This window comes from Dermacentor andersoni, chromosome 1, assembly GCF_023375885.2.
Source record: "Dermacentor andersoni chromosome 1, qqDerAnde1_hic_scaffold, whole genome shotgun sequence".
Lineage (NCBI taxonomy): Eukaryota > Metazoa > Arthropoda > Arachnida > Ixodida > Ixodidae > Dermacentor > Dermacentor andersoni.
Window position 1 is genome coordinate 7,287,945 of NC_092814.1, and position 9,873 is coordinate 7,297,817.

Here is a 9,873-nt window from a genome sequence, read left to right on the forward strand (position 1 = left end):
TCCGACAGCCCACTGATAGATATTTCAAACGCAACCACGCTCGGACGAGCAAATTTTGCTTCTGACAAGTGAACGTAGCGGGTATTTCAACACGCGTGTTAAATTCATGGCTGTTTCATTCGTGAACATTACTTAAGTGACGTAAAATTATCAGTGAGCAAAAGAGTTTTTATTTCAACGCGAGGAAACAAAACCGAAACTAGCGCAACTGTTTTGCTCAGTTGTACAGATACAAAATGATCCAAAGCCGATGCCGTCAATAGCATGACGCCATTTTGAAGTTGCGCTGCATCACGCGCGAGTACGTTGTCGTTGAGTGGTTCTGAAATCGCTGCGTTAGGGGCGACTGCAACCACGCGTTGCGGCAAGTTACGGTGGGATCTTCTGTCCGTGCTGTGTGATTGCGACGAGGGGACCGCCGCCAGCAGCAGCGTATCGCCGATTTCGTCTTTGCCGACATCGAGCAAGTGCAGCTCGCCGGACCGCCACAAGCGCCCGAAGCTGCGGTTTGCACTGCATCTTTCATTGTGATATGGGAGATCGCAACGGACAGAGACGACCAGATGCATACGAACCACTACCAGCGGGGACCTGTGACTTGTACCATATTTCTGTTAACGTCTCAGGTAAGCATGTCAGCTTTTGTTCCGAGTTTACAAACGGCGCGTACTCGGCCCTTCCGGTATGGCTAAATTTTGCGCCACGTTTCTCGTGGCAGTTCACTGACGTTTCTTAGGCATGCGTGCGCGTATGTATGCGAAAATACTACTGGCAGACGGAAGCCTCAGGAGAGCATCTGAAATTATTGCAAAGTTGTACTGCCAGGAGAAACACCGTTCTTAACGACTCTAGTGGCGAGTGGCCTGTCGCATCGAAAAATACGTAGAATATCAAGTACTGCGTAACTTGAACTGTAGATACAATACTAGCACCAGTGTGACTTTGGCTGGCGAAGACAGGTAGTCGAAAAGACAGCTTGTGTATTCTGAAGATTTACTAGCGCTTTAGGTATATTACCGCGAATAATAAAAGCGCTACAACGCTGTATAGCAGTGTCAGGCGATGTGGCAGCACATATATTTTAAGAGCGGTAAAGCGGCTGCATGCACAAGCGAACAGACACAGCGCTTTAAAAACGCTGAAACAGAACAAATTTTATGTGCATTTGGCTGTAAGTAGAAAACACAAAACGCATTAGCTGACAATCAAAGCCTATATATAATGTATTATTTTTACGTAATCTTTATTTTCACGGTTGTATATATTTAAAAGCATGAATATGCTGCAACATTTATATAGTAAATCCTACTAGGCTTACATAACGTGGCTGTGTTATGTGGTGAAATTGTAATATTGCTACTGGATTTTTTATATTGAGTCCGGTGTGTTATGAAAAAAAGGGTACTTTTATTTGTAGTTTTATGTTAGTGCGTATAGTTGCCAAGCAGAAATAGTTCATTGCAAGGTTTTACCTTCCAGTGAGCTGCATATGAACCGAAGTTTATCCTGTCTTGGCTATTGTAATGTGCATACAACAATTTTAAGTATATACAGCTGTAGCTGGCTTAGTCGCTGCAGCATATTTTGTGAAAGTAGAAGGCCATTTATTATTTTGCTGCTTCCATACAGAAATACCTTTTTTCTTGTACCAAGAAATGCTGACAGTATTGAATGAAATGAAGTGTGTATTTTTCTACTAATTTAATAAAGGAAACTTCGTTTGCCGTGTATCAGAGATTAATTAGTTTACCTTCTTGTACTAAACAATGCGTTATGTCTTCGGCTACTGCTGTTGTCCTGTGTATTTTTAAATTTTGAAATGTATTTTATTTTAGGTATTCAAGAAATGGCAGCAGCCAGAAGTCGCCATCTTATCCAGCACGTTATGGGTGAGACAAATCGTAGCAGGCACTTTTGCATATCTCGTTAGCATATGATGCTATTTGTTGTAATTTTTGTGTCCACTTTCCTGTCTTTATGCATATTACTATTATTGTGCAAAGGGTAACAGTTTTACATTGAGACAGAGTAATCGCCCAAAGGGGAGACATGGCTGGAGGAGACAACACACACAAGCCTCCCTTGTCCGTATCTCTATGTTGCGCAGTTACTCTGTCATTATCTACCAACAAGCCCAAATTCCTCATCAGCTACATTTACTAATGATCCGTTATTACAATTTCATTGACATAACATTGAAAGTACAGAGATACACAGGAAGACAGACTTGAACTGATGAAGAGCCATAGAACAAGGATCGCTGGAGTCAATATTTCGACAAAGAGAAGGAGATTTTTCTTCTCAAAACATTGGCTCCAATGAATTTTCTTGTTCTATCACTATTTATGATTAAAAGAAAGCATTATTGCTCTTGCTGAAGTATTATGCATTATGGCATAAAAATTAGCAGGGTAAAATATCAGGAATGTCAAAATTCTTGTATATTCCAGTGCTAGAGCGAAAGCCAGGAAAACAAGATGTAGAGAACCACATTTTTATTTTTCACTGGCCAGTTTGGCCAGCTTCATTCCGACCTTGCACTTTGTTGCATTAACGACCACTGGAATTCGTTAATTGAATTAGCTTAGCTTGGTGATTTACTTATATTAAGAAATATTGAACTTGTATTAATGCAGCTTAAATAATGCATGTAAAAAATTTGCAATGACATTTTAAGGTGGCAGGCTTGCAGTTGACTAGCAGATCACTTGATGGTATGAGCTCAGGTTTCAACCGAGCTTCCACGCACAAATCAGTTGCACATTTTTCTTTCATTGTTTAGATTTTCATAAACATAAGTACTGTTTCTTTGTTGTCGGGCTTCTAGTTGTGTCGTAGGACCTAACTGTTTACCTTTATTTGTATTGGTAGCCGTGTTACACAGACAGCTCAATTTTTATTGTAAATCGTGACATGGTAGGACTAAGAACAATTGTGCAAATTTGTTGCAGGTACACTCTGGCAGCTCCTACTCCTGCGTCCTACCACCACCCTGTCCTGACTACGTCCACTAGGGAGTTGGGAGCCTTTTGCGGCTTCTGCCACTGCGTCCTGCCGCCACCATGTCCCAACTACGTCCACTAGGGAGTTGGCAGGCTTAGTGATGATGCCAGCAGGCTGACAGCCGACAGAAAGATTCAGGTAAATACCTGTAATTAAGTGGCGTCTTTTTGAGTGAAATGGCTTGTAGTCACTCAGCAATGAAAGAAATAACTTCAAAGCAGTTCAGACTCCCTGCTATCTGTGCTGGAATGCTTAAGTCCATGCATTTTGTCTTAGCCGCCAAGAGGCTATGTGTATTAGGCGAAATGCTTTGCAAATTTTGAATCTACAAGAGACCACTTGTACAATTTTTTTCTTGTTTAACACAAAAACTACTTTGATAAAGCTTTACCAATTTAAAAACAATACAATGTACTCTCATACATGGTATTTGGCATAAATTTACTAGGGCTGCCTCAATGGTAAGTAGGCCGATAAACGTACATCAAAACTGACTTCTTTTCCAAGTTCATCCTCCTCTCTCTGCACTGCTGCATAATGCATCTTTCTGATACCATTCTTGCACGCAGCACAAGTCCTAAACACATGGATTGCATAAATTTGCAGCTTTTGCTGTAGGTCACTTCTGTGAAAATTTTTTCCATTTTTAATCAGCCATAATAAACTGAGCAGTGGCTAATAAGCAGTTCAGTTTTTGGTATAAGGCCTCTCTTCGTTGTTGTTAAAAATTGGGCCCTCTTAATGAAGGAGCCAAATTGTTGGCCATGCCATTTTATGATGCATACTTTTGTGCGTTACACAAAATTTGACATAATGTTTATGCCAGTGAAAATTTTTTGCTTGAAGTATTGCGTGAAATTGAGATTTGTTCTATATTGAAGGGCCCTCAGTTTTCAAACAAATTCCAAGTGGTCGTGTGCCAGGTTGGAACAGCTGGCATGGAATAGCCTACTTACACAAATAGGGAGGGTCATGTACACTTGACGTTATGTTAAGATGCTATTATTGATCCACAAAAGACAAAATGAAGGATTCCATCCTATAAGCAGCTCTTCACATTCATTTACACTTTTGCACATTTATATACCTTGAGTCTGGTGACTTGTGTCTGTTTTCATCATCTGCTATGTGCAGATGGTAAACTTCAGATTTGCCCTATGGTACAGAATATTTTGGTGCTTAAATATATTGATCTGTGTTTTTCAGGTTGCCTCGAAATTTTACCCAAGCCATGCCGCACACTTGGGCCAAGCCTCTTGCGAACGACGTATAACCAGGCTCAACACATGAGTGTCGAGTGAGTGCGGAGGTCAAGGCGACCTGCTGTGCAACCAGCATGCAACCTTTGGTGACCCCTCTAATGTTCTACCTATTTCACAGCTGTGCCTCACCTACCATCTATTGAAAACAGCATCACCATCTGTGATCACTTATCGAACCATGGATGAATGTTGGGGTGGAGTGATTTAAACATTCTATTTTTCTCTTCAAATTCTTTGCAAATATTTCTGCTATTATAATTCATATGTGTCTTTAGCACCTAGTTTTTAATAGTTCCTTTCTCTTAGAATTCTCACCATCTACTCCTGCTATTATAATGTATACCTGCCTTTAAGCCCTGTTTCTCGTAGTTCTTTTGTACTTGTGGATGTAATTGATAGGTTCTTAATTCTTGTTATACAGAAGGCCAAAATGCCAACTGACGGCATTTTTTCTTCCTTTGATAATCTACAGCACTGCAACGTGTTCAAGAAATGTAACATAACACGGGCTCTGGTGCAGGATAAATTTAAGAGCAATGTAGAGTACTTATTTCAAGCACCCGTTATTTTTGAAAAACTCAAGGATATAGGAGCACAAGAAAGAAAATATTGAACTATAGAAACATGGCTTCCCCTCATAAGTCTGGTAATAATGTGACTTCCTTTCACTGCAAAGATACTGGTACTCGCATACAAGGTTTTAGACATAGAAGCTATGATACCCTTGGCATTTCTCAGTGCTTATTTGCCACACAGACGAATGTCAAAGGCAGCATAGGTTTAATGCACACATTGGTTGTATTACACCTTTTCAGTATTGCATTTCTCAAACACTCAGGTTTGCAGCAGTGCTTTAAATAGCAGATGTATTTGTAGTGCAAGATTAACGCTACAGATCATGTAAAAATAATTTTACAGACTATATGTCCATGGATGCATGCTTCTTCTGATCACGTAGCAGTGCCATGTGGTTGGGAGATGAATGTCTACTTCAGATTTAAATATTGGCTTCCAGGCCTGGTTTAGTCTCCTACACTGAGTATTCTAGGTCAGAGCCTAGTTACTGGAGGAAAGTGAATTAAACTAGGAATTATAAACATCAAAGGTCTTGTTCGGGACACTAATGTAACAATCAGCAAGGTTCTTTGTGCATTAATTTCCAGATTTGCGAGATTATATTTTGACTGGTTTCATTAATGCGAGAACAAATATTTGTTTATTCTCATGCTAGAGTTGGCTGCCCCCATTCGCATACAACCCCTTTACAGGCTAAAAATTCAGTGTATTAATAGGCTGTTTTTTGGTTTTGCGCCGTCAGTGTTAAGGGATGCAAACGGTGACATACAACAGAATGCAAAAAAATGTAAGGAATGCAAGCAGGGCATAGGGCTTTTTAGGCAGATGCGTGCATGTGCTATTTATAAAACTCCCTATGGTATGCCTCAAGGCATTTTTAACCCTTTAGTAGAAACACTGACGCCCACTTATTAAGGGGAAATGCTCCTCGAAACAACTTTTTTTATTTATTTGTACTAGAGATTTGAATGTGCCGCCATTAATAGGGAGTTTTATGTAGATTTGAATTGCCATTGGTTTTTGTGTAGCTGGTGTTCTTTAGTTATGTCCTACATAGTGGCAATATATTTTTATGGGCACTTTCGTGTGTAAAAAGTTTCGCAAATAGTTTCATGCTGTATCTTATTTAGCTAGTTGTATACTGCAAAGTGGCGATACCTATCCAAACAGCTTGTACAATTACTGGAACTATGCAAAAATATATTAGGCCACTTTAAATAATTTTTACAGATTGCAATTTCAATTAGATATCGGTATTCTGCATATTTCGAAGAGTATGTATGCCAAATTTCATTTCTATAGAACAATTATAAGTGCACAAGGTCATTCTCATGCTATTATGAGAAAAAAATTATTGAAGTATTCCAATTATTTTTTTTCACAGAGTATGAGAGGTATGCAAGATTAGTAGGCAGGCCTTCCTGCCTGCCTACTATCTTGCATACTTCTAGTAACTTTACATGCTGTTTGAATAGATATCGGCACCTTGCAGTCTACAGGGAGCTGAGTTAGCTGCAGCACACTGCTTTTTGTGAAAATTTAATACACAAGAAAATGCCCGCAAATATCACTATGTACTTTGCCGTTGTGTACTGCCTGCCTACTATCTTGCATACTTCTAGTAACTTTACATGCTGTTTGAATAGATATCGGCACCTTGCAGTCTACAGGGAGCTGAGTTAGCTGCAGCACACTACTTTTTGTGAAAATTTAATACACAAGAAAATACCCGCAAATATCACTATGTATTTTGCCGTTGTGTAGGGCATAACTCAAGGAGCAGCTAAACAAAAATTAATGGAATATATGAGATCTGCATGAAGAACTCTACTATTGGCTCTCTTTTCAAACCTCTAGTACAAATAATAAAAATATTTCGAGTAATATTCAATCAGCAAAATGTTCCCCTTGCTACAGTGACCTACAACGTAGCGACGGAAAGTTTAAGGCAAGTCCTTTTGTCGAAGCGAATCTGGGCTGTCTTCCCAAGAGCTTCTGTTAAAGACGGTGAATTTTCCTGCATTTGCCAGAAGTGCAATACTAAAATGTTTGTGAATGTGCAATTGGTATTGGCACGCTAACAGAAAAAGACAGTTCTGTGAAATGTAGACTTGATTATAACTTTGTTGGACATTTAAATTTTGACTCCATATATTTATTTTGTGTTTTGTACTGAGTGTTTCAGCGATGATTGCCACTAATTATTGAACATAACTGCTTCATGACAGTGCGACAATTTTCACTAACAGAAATTTATAGCAGTGGCAGGCATTAGAATTACAGTACTCAATAACGTCTACTTTGTAAGAACTCAGACTAGCACCACTTCTGAGATACAGATACCCAAAAAGTAATGATCAAATAGATTTCTCTTCCACGCAGAATTGTCCCACAAGGCTTACAGGAGGCTTTTTGGCGAAGTAATATCTGAAAGAGCAAAGCCTGTTCCACCAAGTATGGTGACAAATATTTCAGAGCTGTCAGTCTGAGGACTCCTACAAACTAACAATACCTTCAGCGCTGACTAGCTTCAATAATGGGATGTCAGCATTTTGCTGAAATTAATGAAACTTCAATTATCGTGATCTTGTTTAAGAAGACATTTGAAATTAACATGCAGTTCTAATCTCTGTCACTTTTGTAAATATTTCCCAATTATTTTTTCAGGCTACAGTTTTTGGTAAAAATGGTATTCATTGCAGAAAGAGCTAGTACATGGCATTTAATAAAAAAAAGGTACTGGTCATTGTAGATTTTGTGTCTTGAGCATTTGTTCTGTTCCACCGCTCTTTCTTGAAATCTGAAATTATGTACCCATGTCTTTGTTAGCGATAAACAGGGAAATCTGTCAGTATGTTTTGTTTAAAATGGAGCTGATCAACCCAATAGTTAGGCTATTTGCTAATTATAAATTACAACGATAGTAGTACAGGACCATAAAAACAGATTGATTCTGAATAACAGCTGTGCCCAGCTACATCCACGCAGCTGTGCCACACAATGTGCATGTGTTCAGAAGAGAGAAAGCAACAGTAACTTATTGTTCGTCATCTTGTACAAGCAGATTATGCACCAGATGTAATTTATACTCAGTAAATACATAAATCAGTCATGTGAGGTGTCTCGCTTTAGGTTGCAAATTCGAACTTCTTGTAATCTTGCTTGTTTTTATTTTGTTTTCTTTGAGAGCATGAGTGACTTGATTGCCTTGGCACATATTGTCAAAACTGTTTCATCACTGGGAATCACGAAAGTTCATTTAGACATAAAATTCCCAGTAACTGATATGGTAGGCTTCGACCTTAATTCTCTTATCTTTCATATGTTTATCTACCAAGCAGTTGTATCGTTCATTGAGATGTATCCACTCAATGCACAGTGGGAACCCAAATTATAAATATCTGTTCTTGCTTTCTACCCTGCTCTACAACATAATGAAGATACAAAGCAAAACTATAAGTTTGCAATTGTCCCCCATAACCAGAGTTTCGCTTAGAATTTGAAAAACAAAATTGACATCCTGCTATGGTGTGAGAGTTGCTTTGGGCACCAAGTGAACTGCGTAGCACCTGTGCTAGAGTACACAACAAAGCAGAAAATCGCACCAGATTGGAATGGCAGTGGTAAGTTAAGAACAGATGTTTTATTTCACGCACCATTAATGTGGCATATCATCTGCTCCTGTTTTGTGGGAACGCATACATTGGGAAGACAATTTTTTGCACCAATCTTACCTTAGCGGGACACCAGAGAAAGGTAGAAATCAAGAACAGGTATTCACACTTTGTTGCCCACAGTCTATTATCTAAATGTGTTTCACTCTACAAAAGACTGCTGTGATAGATAATCATAAAGACAAAGACAAAAGAATTAAAAGAGGTATGTGTCAGTCATCCTTCCATGACATCCAGTGTTTAGAGAAACACTTCTTTCTGTATACATATGTGCCAAGCCGTAGGAAGGCTTTACGTAAATCAATCATGCTTTCCAAGTTAAAAATCGGAATAAGGACAATCACAAGAACATTGTATGAGTGATTTGTAAATGTCGCACCTAATGTAACTTATTTACGTATGCGCTGAGGGCAGATTACAGCCAGTGCGTAATCTGCTCTTGCAGGATAACTTGTGATGAGTAAAAGAAACTTTCCTCACATCTTCCTCTTTGTTTATTTTGGATGTTGGTGCACCATGTATATTGTTACAGCTGCATGCATGCAGCTGGGTATAGTTTATGTGTTCTGCTCCCTCTCTTGTCCTCATTATTCATGTGCTATCTTTGCTGTAACAAAATACAGCTACCTGTGCTACATATTTTGTCAGCGTGTTTGCGTTACGGCAAGTTTTGTATTAGTGGTTATTGCAATCTGTGAAATTGTCTGTGTCAGCTACTATACTTTGTCTTGGAAGAGTACATTTGTCAACATAAATAAACAATTAGTATAAATGTTGCTGTATTTATTTTTGTAATATTATCTGTTGTGAAGCTTTTATACACTGTTGCATGTTGTTTGACAGAATAAAATTGATGCACAACTTTTTAATGTGGTATTTTTCAGATCAATTTTCAACTGACGCTAACATGCACAAGTTGTGGGGGAAAAGTGCCAACAAGAGTACCATAAGGTAAGACAGCTATTTTTACTGTTAGATTGGATTATCAATTGCCAACCAGTTGTTTTTAGCAAGCATAGTATAACGCATAGATTATGTAATTATAAGTTGGAATATTGTTTTTATTGCACTTGATTATCTGGGTCTCCTCTGTACATAAGTGCAGCCTTTTTTATTTGTTATGTGTAGCTTACTTGCTTAAAATGTTAAATCGTAAGTTCTAAATAAAAACGTCTCGAAGAACAGTGAAGTAGGTTTACCTTAGAGATGTTTTGACGTTAGAGACTTGTGCAGCGCAGAATTGAACTTCTACATGAGTTACATAATATTTTGGGGTCTCGTTATGGTTCCGAGTTGCATTGCAGTGTCATGCATATGCACCTGCAGGCTACATATATTTAAGACTGTTTTGCTTGGTT

At 38.6% G+C, this 9,873-nt stretch overlaps 1 long non-coding RNA gene across 3 annotated transcripts; it reads left to right on the plus strand.

Moving 5' to 3' along the window:
- The first annotated feature begins 279 nt into the window (after positions 1–279).
- LOC129380372 (uncharacterized) lies at positions 280–9,384 on the plus strand. 3 transcript variants are annotated; one of them, XR_008608371.2, is made up of 4 exons: positions 280–626; positions 1,836–1,889; positions 2,952–3,141; positions 4,210–9,384. It is a non-coding gene; the product is annotated as an uncharacterized lncRNA (long non-coding RNA). The 3 variants fall into 3 exon arrangements; XR_008608370.2 differs by having other exon boundaries at positions 1,836–3,141; XR_011892391.1 differs by having other exon boundaries at positions 280–3,141.
- Positions 9,385–9,873: the final 489 nt, after the last annotated feature.